At 30.2% G+C, this 12581-nt stretch overlaps 1 pseudogene; it reads right to left on the bottom strand.

The window, feature by feature from the left end:
- Positions 1-5672: 5672 nt before the first annotated feature.
- LOC142542600 (equilibrative nucleotide transporter 3-like) lies at positions 5673-7982 on the bottom strand (annotated as a pseudogene).
- Between the last annotated feature and the right edge of the window lie 4599 nt (positions 7983-12581).

Here is a 12581-nt window from a genome sequence, read left to right on the forward strand (position 1 = left end):
TGATCTGGTTGGTTGGGTGGACCGTAAAAAAGTAACGCTAGATCTTAACGGGTAATGCTATCTCTACTGGGGACGTGATCAACGGTGGTAAGACTGATCTCTAAGATATATGAAATAAGACCAGCAGATAGACATGCATCTCCCCAGACTCAGTGGGTCTAACATCCCGACCTATTAGAACTCAAGTAGATGCACTTTATGCTGCCACAAGTATAAGAAAATAAAGTTACGTCTTAACTGATAGCTATAACTTTTGACCTAGTGATAAGTGCTTGATCATAACAAATTTTTATGAGTTAATACCTCATTGTGTAACGGATTTAAGCATTTTAGTCCCTCCGTTGATATGCAGATTGTGTCAATATTCCTAAGAAAATTCTTGTTAAGCTAATACCCCATCTGTAACAGATTTGAATATTTTAGTCCTTTTGTTATATATTTTTGAACATGCAGACCTAACCCCTTGTCTCTATGAGAAAATTACGCTAAATAGCCATCAATATTTTTTTCGTGTGTTTCATTCTTTTTCGCGTTCAATAAAGGAATAATGGGTACAATTAAATTGGAATAAGAGTAGGTCTTTTGTGAGACGGTCTCACGAATCTCTATCTGTGAGACGGGTCAATTCTACCGATATTCACAATAAAAAGTAATACTCTTAGCACAAAATGTGCTAAAGTAATATTTTTTCATGGATGACCCAAATAAGAGATCTGTCTAATAAAATATGATCTGTGAGACCATCTCACACAAGTTTGTACCTTGAAATAATTGTGGGAAACTTTGATTTGTAGTAGAAAAACAGAACTTTTGACTCTTTGATTCAAATATAAACTTATCTTTTGGTGACTTGAAATTGAGTAAAAGTGTTTACCACAATCGTATTAACAGTATTCACTAAATCCTAACAATTATGATGATATATTTTATTTTTTAATAAATTTATGATAATATAGTATCGGATCCATGTTAATATTACGAATATTACATTTGATTTTGACTAGATTTTTAAAATCTTTTTCCACTAAATTCATAATTTGTAATCTAATTGCAACGATCATGGGCAAAAGGGCGAGAGTTAATGTCGTTAGATTTAAATATATTTCATAATTTTCTATTCACACTCTATATTATCTAAATATCATGTATTTTTTAAGATACATTATAGAATTAGCTTTGAAAGATTATCTTAAAAAGTTTTCTTGTGTAAAAAATATAAAAATTGGTTAAAATAAAAATTATATAGATTATTTTTAAATTCTTTTGGGTTTTTATAATTATAAATTTACGATTATCAACTTTTCTAAAAATTGCGAATATTAAATAAAATAAAGATAAATTTGGTATCGAACAATATAATTATTTTACACAATAGTTTATAAATTTACGAAATAGCATAAATGAGAAAGTAGACGTCTAAGATACAATTTTTTTTGACAAAAACTTGTATGAGACGATTCACAAGTCGTATTTTGTGAGACGGATCTCTTATTTGAGTCATCCACGAAAAAAGTATTACTTTTTATGCTAAGAGTATTACTTTTTTTATTGTGAATATCGGTAGAATTGACCCATCTCACAGATAAAGATTCGTGAGATCGTCTCACAAGAGACCTACTCATATATATATATATATATATATATATATATATATATATTATTTCACTTTTATCGAGGATAGAGCCAAAAATAGTATTTACTGCTGCAAAAAAATCTTTTGGCAATATGTGTTTGTTTAAGTGATTTTGTTTCCATCTCCCGTGGCAGCACAAGCAAACCACCTTACAATATTTAATATTCTAGTGACTCAAGATATGGCTAAATTGTTCCCGTAGATGATCGTTTAACCAATAATCTAAAATTCGATTTCTTATACAAACATTTTTTTTTGCATGAATTTGTCCAATATGATTTGCTTAGCTAACATAGTTTACATCTAATTTTTTTTATAAAAATATGAATATAGAGACAAATTTTTACGTTGTGAATTTTTCTCTTTTCCCTTGAATTTTGTGTGTGTGGATTCTTTGCATGGACCTTTGGTGGAAAATGGGTGCCAAAAATTGAGTAGGTCTCTTGTGAGACGGTCTCACGACTCTTTTTTCTGTGAGACGGGTCAACCCTACCGATATTCACAATAAAAAGTAATACTCTTAGCATAAAAAGTAATAATTTTTTATGGATAACCCAAATAAGATATCTGTATCACAAAATACGACCCGTGAGACCGTCTTACACAAGTTTTTTCCCCAAAAATTAGGACAAATATGAGATATGATATTTCAAAATGATTACATGGTTATAAATGGACATTTGAATTGAATGTACTTAATTAAATTTATTAAATGGACATTTGAATTGAATGTACTTAATTAAATTTATTAGAGAGTTACTATATCAATTTCTCTTTAAGTTTAGAACATCTGCTTAGAATAAAACAAACAAATATCAATACTTAACCATTTATTAGAAATTACACTAAAACAAACTCACAAAAATATATAAAGTGATTACGAAAATAAATTATTTATAAAAGTTAACTATCGACAATAACTTACGTATAACTTTAAGAAAAAACTTAAAAATTCAAAAATCAATAATTACTCATATTCCTACTACATGAGAAAACAATTTTAAGTAAATATTTTAATATATTCCTAATTATTTATTAAATACTACATTAAAGATAAACTTAAGAAAAAATACTGAATGATTACTAAAAATTATATAAATACCTACAAGCTATAGACATTAGAAAAGGGGTAAAAAAATTGTGTGAGACGATCTCACGAGTCGTATTTTGTGAGACAGATCTCTTTTTTGGGTCATTAATGAAAAATGATCACTTTTTATGCTAAGAGTATTACTTTTTATTGTGAATATCGGTAGAGTTAACCCGTTTCATAGGTAAAGATTTGTGAGACTGTCTCACAAAAGACTTACTCTAGAAAAGGAGATTTAACAAGAAAACGTAAAGGACATATCAGCTACTTTCTATTTCATTTCTAATTTTTTATTATATTTTTTTCCTATTATAAAATATTTCATAAAATAATTATTTAAATTTTTTTATTTGTGACTGAATTTATCTGATGTTAATATAAGACTTATTTCAATAAATGTTTACATGTAATTATTTAACAAATGTAAATTGGACTCGATACACATGAGTAACTATTTAAGGACCTTAGATAATTTATAATGTAAAATAAGTGTTATATTAAACAGCTAAAATAAAGAGTCTATAACACATATAGCAATAATATAATGATTATGTATTTTATATGTCTATCGTCAATTTACACTTTGCAAGCGTTATATGCTTATAACGTTGAAAAATTATCTAAACACGATAATTTTTATTATTTTCAAATTAATAATTTTTCTTTGGATATAGAAGAAAAATAAAGAAGGTTCATCAATAAAATTATATAATGAGTACATAAGTATAATTTTAAATAAACTTTCAACAAACCAATCAAAAATTAGTTAGCATAGTAGCATCAACTTATATTAATATTAGGGATAAGTTGCACACGTGGTATGACTAAAAGAAAAACAACTTTCAACAACGCAAATACGACAACGGTTTTTACTAAAATCGTTGTTAAAAAGCTTTTAACAACGGTCAAGTGAAAACCGTTGTCGTATATGCATTTTATAAGCAAAAGACAACGATATAAAACCGTTGTCTTTGAGCGTATAGAACCGTTGTCTATTAGCGTTTTTTTTGGACAATCGACAACGATTTTGGAAAACCGTTGCCGATTAGGGTATTTTTTGGACAATATTTAACGACGATTTTGCTGAAACCGTCGCTAAAATTAGCGACACTTACAACAAAACCATCACTAATTTAAAAATAGCGACGATTTTGTTAAACTTTAATGAAATACTAGTAAATTATGCAACGTGTGTGTAATTTAAAGTGTGTGTAAAAACTTTATTTAGTATATGAGCGTCAACTTTAATGAAATACTAGTAAATTATGCAACGTGTAAGTAAAAATATAATCGTAATTTATAGATGATATTTTAAAATTTTATTAAATTCTTGATTTTATGTTTAATTTAATAGTGATCGAAAAAAATTAGTCAGTGGTCATAGTGCAATTTGAAGGGATAATATTGAAAATAAGGAGAAATTTTTTTTGGTGTAGAGACAATTTTTTAAACAAAAGATGATGTCATCTAGATTATTGAAAAAAAAAACTTATTATTCAATAGTATACCAAAATCTAACATAATCATTGCTAATAATTTTTGTATATTGAAATATCAAATGTATTGTGGTAATATTATGAATCAAATATTTTAAATCGTATAGCAGTTCAAGCATCAAATTTTGACGACTCTACTTAGTAATGACAATTTTTTACACCCAACAATCTATCTCTCAATAGTTCCACTATTTGCAATCAATAAAAATCAAATTTTTGATCTTGGTCTGGGACAAATTGTAAAACCAAGCGTTTAAACACATAATAAGACATATTTTAGCTAATATGTATCTCAACCTCTGGAAATTGTAGTAGATTCAAGTTAATTTTATTCATTTAACATATACGAATGACTTGTGTTTTAATGTCTTTGGTAGGATTACTCATAAAAATTTAAATAACGTTCAGATCTCATACCCATCTCAACATTCTTGGAGTTTCTGTGTATTTTCCTATATGCACTCGTCTTCGCTAAACTACCGATTGTCAAATACTATCGTAAAAAAGCAGCTTCTGAAGGGTCAAAAACAGTTTCTGTCGATCTTGCTGCTGCTGGCATTGCCACCGTACACCACAAAACGGTAAAAAGCATAACATTGAAGGAGTCAAGTTCTTTTCAGTTGAGTTAATATTTCAAATATGAAATTACACATTCGTTTGTAATGTGGAGATGATAAAGAGGATCGCCTAAGCAACAAACAGTTGTTACTTCAAAACATTGATTATGCACTGGATCTCTACTTAATATATGTCCTCACTTTATCAATTTTTCCTGGATTCCTATACGAAAACACCGGCTCACTCCATCTGAGATCTTGGTAAATTCACAAAAACAAGTTAGAAACGACTGTTATACTTGATTAGAAATTATACTGATTAAACTTCTGTCATCTTTTGAGTGCACAAGTACGCTGTTATGCTCGTTGAAATGTAGAACGTGTGGGATCTTATAGCCAGATACCTTCCTCTCATTAAGAGTATCAAAATGGAATCACGAAAGGGTCTTTTTATGGCATCCTTGGCACGTTTCTTGCTCATTCCAGCTTTCTACTTTACAGCAAAGTGTGGAGACCAGGGATGGATGATAGTGCTTGTGTCCTTTTTAGGCCTAACCAACGGGTACCTCACAGTGTGTGTTCTTACAACTGCTCCAAATGGTTACAAGGTAAATTTTGTCAAATGAAATTATGTTGGACTCCTAGAACTTGACCATTGTTTAACTTGTACAAGGTTTTTGTATTTACAGGGTTTTTGTCTAATAAATTTGTCTACTTGTATTTACAAGGTTTTTGATGCATAATCTCATTCCACCTACAATTATCCCCACAAACGGTAACTTTATCAGTTATTCTATACATGAACATAAAACTTTAGAAGTTTTAAGTAATTCGATTATCCCAACAAATTTATTAGACAAAAACCTAGTACTAGTTAAACAATGGTCAAGTTCTAGGAGTCCAATATAATTTCATTTGACAAAACTTACCTTGTAACCCTTTGGAGCAGTTGTAAGAACACACACTGTGAGGTACCCATTGGATAGGCCTAAAAAGGACACAACCACTATCATCCATCCATGGTCTCCATACTTTGTTTTAAAATAGAAAGCTGGAATGAACAAGAAACGTGCCAAGGATGACTTTAAAAGACCCTTCCGTGATTCCATTTTGATACCCTTAATGAGAGCAAGGTATCTTGCTATAAGAACCCACACATTGTACATTGCAATGAGCACAACAGCGTACCTGTGCACGTAAAAATGACAAAAGTTTAATCAGTATAATTTCTAATGAACAATAACAGTCGTTTCTCACTTGGTTTTGTGAATTTACCAAGATCCTAGATCGTGTGAGCCGGTGTTTTCGTACAGGAATCCAGGAAAAATGGATAATGTGAGTACATATATTAAGTAGAGATCCAATGCATAATCAACGTTTTGAAGTAACAACTGTTTGTTGCTTAGGCGATCCTCTTCATCATCTCCACCCTACAAACGAAATGTGTAATTTCATAATTGAAATATTCACTCAACTGAAAAGAACTTGACTCCTTCAATGTTATTCTCTGTACCGTTTTGTTGTGTACGGTGTCAATGCCAGCAGCAGCAATATCGGCAGAAACTGTTTTTGACCCTTCAGAAGCTGCCTTTTTACGATAGTACTTGACAATCGGTAGTTAAGCGAAGACGAATGCATATAGGAAAATACACAGAAACTCCAAGAATGTCGAGATGGCAAGAAACAAGACTGCAGAATCAGCACAAAACAACATTTTATCATCAAAATTTAAATGAACGCAAGAATCTTTTCTCGTTTTTGAAAGGTCCTCGTGAGTTATCGATTCAACTTACCAACGCCTTTACGAAGCCCGTGGTCTTCTTTATCAAATGCAGCTTTAGTAATTAGCCTCATGGCAGAAGTGAGTGCACCAGATGCAGCTAAGCCAGCAAAGAATGACTACAGATTCAGACAACACAACCATAAATCTAACAAATTGATTCTATTATATATGTCTCAATGTATAATAAAAAGTGGCCGGGGAGCAAAATAATTTACTTGGATGAATTCAGGACACATGAAAGACAGATCCCCCACCATTCCACCTTGAACATGGGCCTCTGCGACACCAAACGCAGCAACAAAAAGACAAATGGCAATATAATTTCCAATTCCTCCTTTCCCTGAAGATCCTAGATCTATCTGGTAAAAGCAACAGGTGATAAGAAAACATGAAGTAAAATCATTTAAAATTTGATGAGAACTGAACTCACCAGCAGAAGTCCAAAGGTACTCAAGCAGAAAAGAATATATCCAAACAAGTTACGTTTCCGTGTGTCGATTCTTGCCTCATTATAAGCAAGAATCATCATTGTACCAAGCGCAAATGGTTGATAAACAAGGGTGAGTACCCTTGCAGGATGGTAATGCTGCAACAGAAGAAACTCGAATCTGTTAAATTGTTTTTCCTTCGTTGAGGAGACCAGTTAATGAGCTTTACGATTGCAATTACCGGGAACAAGTCGTAGTAGTAGTCTCCTATGGTCAGCATGCTATTCCAAGAAATAAGTGATCCCAATCCAAGAAACCAGCAGACCAGAATTGCCTTGCACTTTCCCTGAAATTTATTCAAGAAAACAGAGAAATATTTGTTTGCAGCAAACAATGAAAATCTGCATCCCAAATAAAACTTTTACATAGAAAAAATGAACACAAACCTCGAGCCTGCTGGGACTGGTGATCTCACTTGTATCAAGATTAGTAGTCATTGTTCCTCCTCTACATTTTGATATATTCATCATTCAGTAACGAGAAAAATCGAGAAAGAGTTATTTCAAAATATTAACACATGAATGGAATTAGTATAACAACAGACTCAGATGATGAATTAATAGAGGGAAAAAAACTTTCTTTTCATCGAAACAGACCTTGGGAAAATTTCATTTAATTCAATATTACACTGCCTGAATTCCCCAACATAAAAGATAATCTTTCTATAGTAGATATAATAATAATAATAATAATCTTTTCAGATTAAAAACAAAACATCGAACCCACCTTGATTAGATTCAAGATTCAGCTACACAAATGAATGAAACAGCAGCACCTTCACACAGAGGTCAAAGGTTTTTATATAATGACCAAAGAATAGAGACCCCGGGAAACAGAATGAAGTGCGCCAGAAGGAAAATGAGCGATTTATTGGCTTCTGAAACAAAATTTTCGCTTCTAACTAATTTCGTTTACGTGTAAGATTTGAGAATCTCCCGGTCTTCAAATGCAAATAGATTTTTTTTTTCAATATGGGCACGAGAAATAAGGAACGCACGCATGGATTGAGGAATATATGTATATATATAGAAAATATAGTGACACATTCTGAGTATGAGACTTGGACGTTATTCAAATTTTTATGAGTAATCCTACCAAAGTCATTAAAACACAAGTCATAAGTATATGTTAAATGAATAAAATTAACTTGAATCTACTACAATTTCCGAGGTTGAGATTTATGTCTCACTAAATGTTTATAAACGCTTGGTTTTACAATTAGTACCAAATTCAAGGTCATGAATTCGATTTTCATTGATTGCAAACAGTGAAACTATCGAGAGATAGACTGTTGGATGTAAAAAATTGTCATTACTAAGTAGAGTCGTCAAAACTTGATGCTTGAACTGCTATACGATTTAAAAGATTTGAGTTATATTATTACCACAATATATATTTTGATATTTCAATATACAAAAACTATTAGCAATGATTATGCTAGATTTTGATGTACTATTGAATAATATGTTCTTTTTTTCAATACTCTAGATGACATCATCTTTTGTTTCAAAATTGTCTCTGCACCAAAAAAAATTTCCCCTTATTTTCAATATTATCCCTTCAAATTGTACCATGACCACTCACTAATTTTTGTCAATGTTATTAAATTAAACATAAAATCAAGCATTTAATAAAATTTTTAAAAAGTTTAAAATTTTAAGTCTGGGATGAAAGGCATGCCGAACCAAGAGAATGTTTTAAGAGTAAAATTGTAAGAAAATTTACCATAGATGGATATATAGTCATATATTTCATACACAGAAAAAACACAGTGGTACCTCAGCCATCCATGCCAATCACCTGAATATCAAAAAAGAGAAAAAAATTGGGGATAACTAGGATGTATAAAAATAATGTGGTACCTGAAGCTCTTTAATGAGATCCATATGTTTCATGTATGGAAGGGCTAGATGACCTTTACGCATAAATAAAAAAATTGGTGTTACGAGGATTAGCAAAAAGTAAACATTTATTTCAATCGAATGACGATCATGGACCATATATATGCATGTCATGCATCCGGTGTCATAAAATATTTAAACGAAACCAATGACAAGATTTTTGTCTTAGAAGCATTTGTAATCTGTGGTCTCAAATTTAGATGAATGGGAAATATAATATATTTTAGAAAAAATAATAAAACGTCAAAAAGAGCAAAATTCACTCATCGAACTCCAATGGTTTGATACCCATGTTTCAATTATATAGATGAGAATAGAAGAACACAAAGGAAAAGGATTAAATCGTTTGATTTTATTTAATATCTCCAGTCGAGGAAATAATCAGACGTACCTGTTGTTGGATCTGTTTGGGCTCCACAATAACCCTACACCTTCAATCTGGAATCTCTGAAAAAGAAAACAAAAGCAAAAAAATCTCATTTCTCTGTAAAAAAATATATGAATGGGGCATGAATTGGAATCCGATTGATGGGGTTTTAGGCCTTTTATGGTGTCTCATATCCTTTGAGTATGTTGTCATTTTAATTTCAATTATCATACACATCTGATCAGTAATTTTAGTTAAAAAAAAGAGTTTATAATGAAATAACAAATCTTGTTGGGATGAGATAACATATGGAAAGTTGCGATGCCGAGTGTGGTGAAAAAAAAAGAGTTTATAATGAAATAACAAATTTGTGAAGAATCGTTCGTGTTAAAATAAGAGGGAGTTTACGTGACTGCACTCTTTTTCCCTTATTATGGTTTTTATCCCAATGGATTTTTCCTAGTAAGGTTTTTAACGAGACATTATAAAACACGTAATAAAAACAATCATTGTATCATTATCATCATCACAAGAGGGAGTGTTGAAAAATATGAGTTGGAATATTTGAATGTTGAAAATAAGAATTTTGAATGTTGAAAATAAGAGTTGTAAATATTTAAAATTAGTATGTGATGAGGTATTTATTTTTGGATTATTTCAAAAAAAATTCTATAAATAGGTCTCTCAATTATGTGTGAAGAAAATCTCAATTAAGTAGAGATGAAATTTTATAAAGTGCGTAGTTTGATAAATTTTGAGAGTTTGAGATTTCTACTTTTAACCGTAAATTTTTACTTTTAAGAAGTTTTAAGGTATTTTTATTTTTTATTATTACAAATTTTTGTTTCCTCGTAATTTTAATGACATATATTGATATAGAGTAATCTTATGTTAATGTAATAAATGAATCAAAAATTTTTAAGATTTTGTAATCTTAAAAATTTATGATTCATTTATTACATTAACATAAGATTACTCTATATTTCTAAGTAACTTATTTCTATTCAATAACAATTTTTAACTTGCTAATAGACAACTCAAACTTTTGTTTATTATATGTTCATGTCTATAAATAATGACTTTAAGATGTGTGTGTGTATATATATATATATAGTTTTGTTATGATGTCACTGACTATATCAACCTCTGTATCTACCAATGAAATGACATTCATCTATTGAATGAGCTTATGATTGCGTCATCATAAAGTTAAGGTAATTTTTATAAATGATTAAAAAATATTACCATCAAATTTATATTAAAAAAAATCCGTAATAATTTTTTTAGAGATGTACAAGTTGTGGTGCGTGAACTACTATACTCGCGTTTGGAGACCGGAGTTGTAGACCCACTAATTTTCACGGAAAGGGTCTTCTATTTCGGATATATATGTCTTTTTTTTTCATTTAAAGAAACAAAGCAAAAGGGGAGAGGGTCCTTATCTTTATTAGAAAATACAAACAGAAAAATACAACATGCACACGTTAGTTTTATGATTCGTTCAAGGCTATTGAATTGAGTTCCCAACCAAAGAAGCCCGACACTTTCGAGTCTTTGACCTGCCAATGTAAATGGGTGGAATTAAATTCTACACTGAAGTCCAAAGTTCGTCGAAGTCGACCAAGTATATTACATGCAACAAGTAACATTTTGAAGATGATAATCGATTATTTGAAAATATTGCGTGCAAAATTTCCCAAAACCCAGGGGTTTTATAAATCTGGAAAATAATTATAAGCTAGAGCTCCTGGGTTGATTTTTTCTTGTATTTTTTTTTTTTATTATTATTGAAATAGCTTGTTTTTTATTTATTAAAAATGAAATTTATGTTGGGCTGGGGAAGGTTTTAGTAAAAGCCCAAAAATGGGGAAATTTGGAGAAAAATACAGCCTAAGCATGTGCAAGAATATACCTTCTGTATTCTCTTGCTATTAACTCATTGCAAGAGTCAAACTTGGATGTATAATATCACTTATTCTCTTGATTTGACAATAAGTAATTTTATTATGAAAAATGGTGTACTTTTTACTATTAAAAAGTTTGGGAAAATCATAAAATCATTTTAATGAATTTTGAATGAAAATCAATTATGGATCATTCAGTTTAAGAGACTCCATATGTTTGAGTTAATTAAAAGCAATTAAGTTTCAATAGAGTTGTACATGTGGTCGATGAGGTCTGAGCCCTCTTGTTACGATAAATAGCAAAAATGTTCCGTCAGCAAATAACGAATAAAATAAACAATACATAAATATACCATAAAATATATATTACGTTAAAACAAGTCGATAAATATTTGAAACAATTATATAAATACTATTCATCTAGTTGTTTTAGGAGGTGAAAATATTTATCGACTCCGTATGATATAGTTTTTGGACTATTTGTTTGTCAATCGACAACATAACTAACTCATTTACTCTATTTCGTGACATTGTTGATTAAGGATATTCTTTATTAACTTCAACTCTGATAACTTCTTTCTTGTATGACTAATAAATTCTTATAGACAATATAAATATTTAGGAATAAATCATTCAGGTTCTCCAAATATTTATCATATTCAAATATTGTTGAATTTCAATACTATATTTCATCAGGCTAGTTAAAGGCCAACTTTTAACTCTTCAAACTCAACAAATACAAAAAAAAAAAATTGATATTATTTAAATTTTTCAAAATGAATTGAACAGAAGATTGAGTTTGATCAATTATAAACAAAGAATATTTAAATTAGTCATCTTTTATTTAAGGGAGTTGATATTTAACACTTCATTTTTAGTTATTTGTAATCCATTTTGTGAACAAATTTGACACATATTTTACACATAAAGTGAAATATAAATAACACAAAATGAAATATAAATATCAATTTCCTTTATTTAATAATACTGGGTCAAATTGTTTATTTAAGTGGGCTACAAACTCAACATACATATGTAGAAAAAAAATTGAGCTCTCTCCAAGATCAGATCGGACGTTGAAGTGGTTGCCTCCTTGACTTCATAGAAAGTATGACCCTAATTTTGCACGACCTTTAGTGGACATTTTTGGAGCCTACAAATGGCAGCCACATTTCCGTAATCCATCACATGCAATCAAACACAACACAAACATCTTTCAAGTTTTCACGTTTTGTTTTCTCATTTAGAGAGTTCAAAAAGCATCCAGAAAATCTCTGTTTCTTGTGATTCAGAGTGTTACTATCACAAAGAAAAAATCGTTGTATATTGTGAGACAATTATCATAAACCATCAGCACTGTGT

Source organism: Primulina tabacum, chromosome 4 (assembly GCF_025594145.1).
Source record: "Primulina tabacum isolate GXHZ01 chromosome 4, ASM2559414v2, whole genome shotgun sequence".
Taxonomy (NCBI): Eukaryota; Viridiplantae; Streptophyta; class Magnoliopsida; order Lamiales; family Gesneriaceae; genus Primulina; species Primulina tabacum.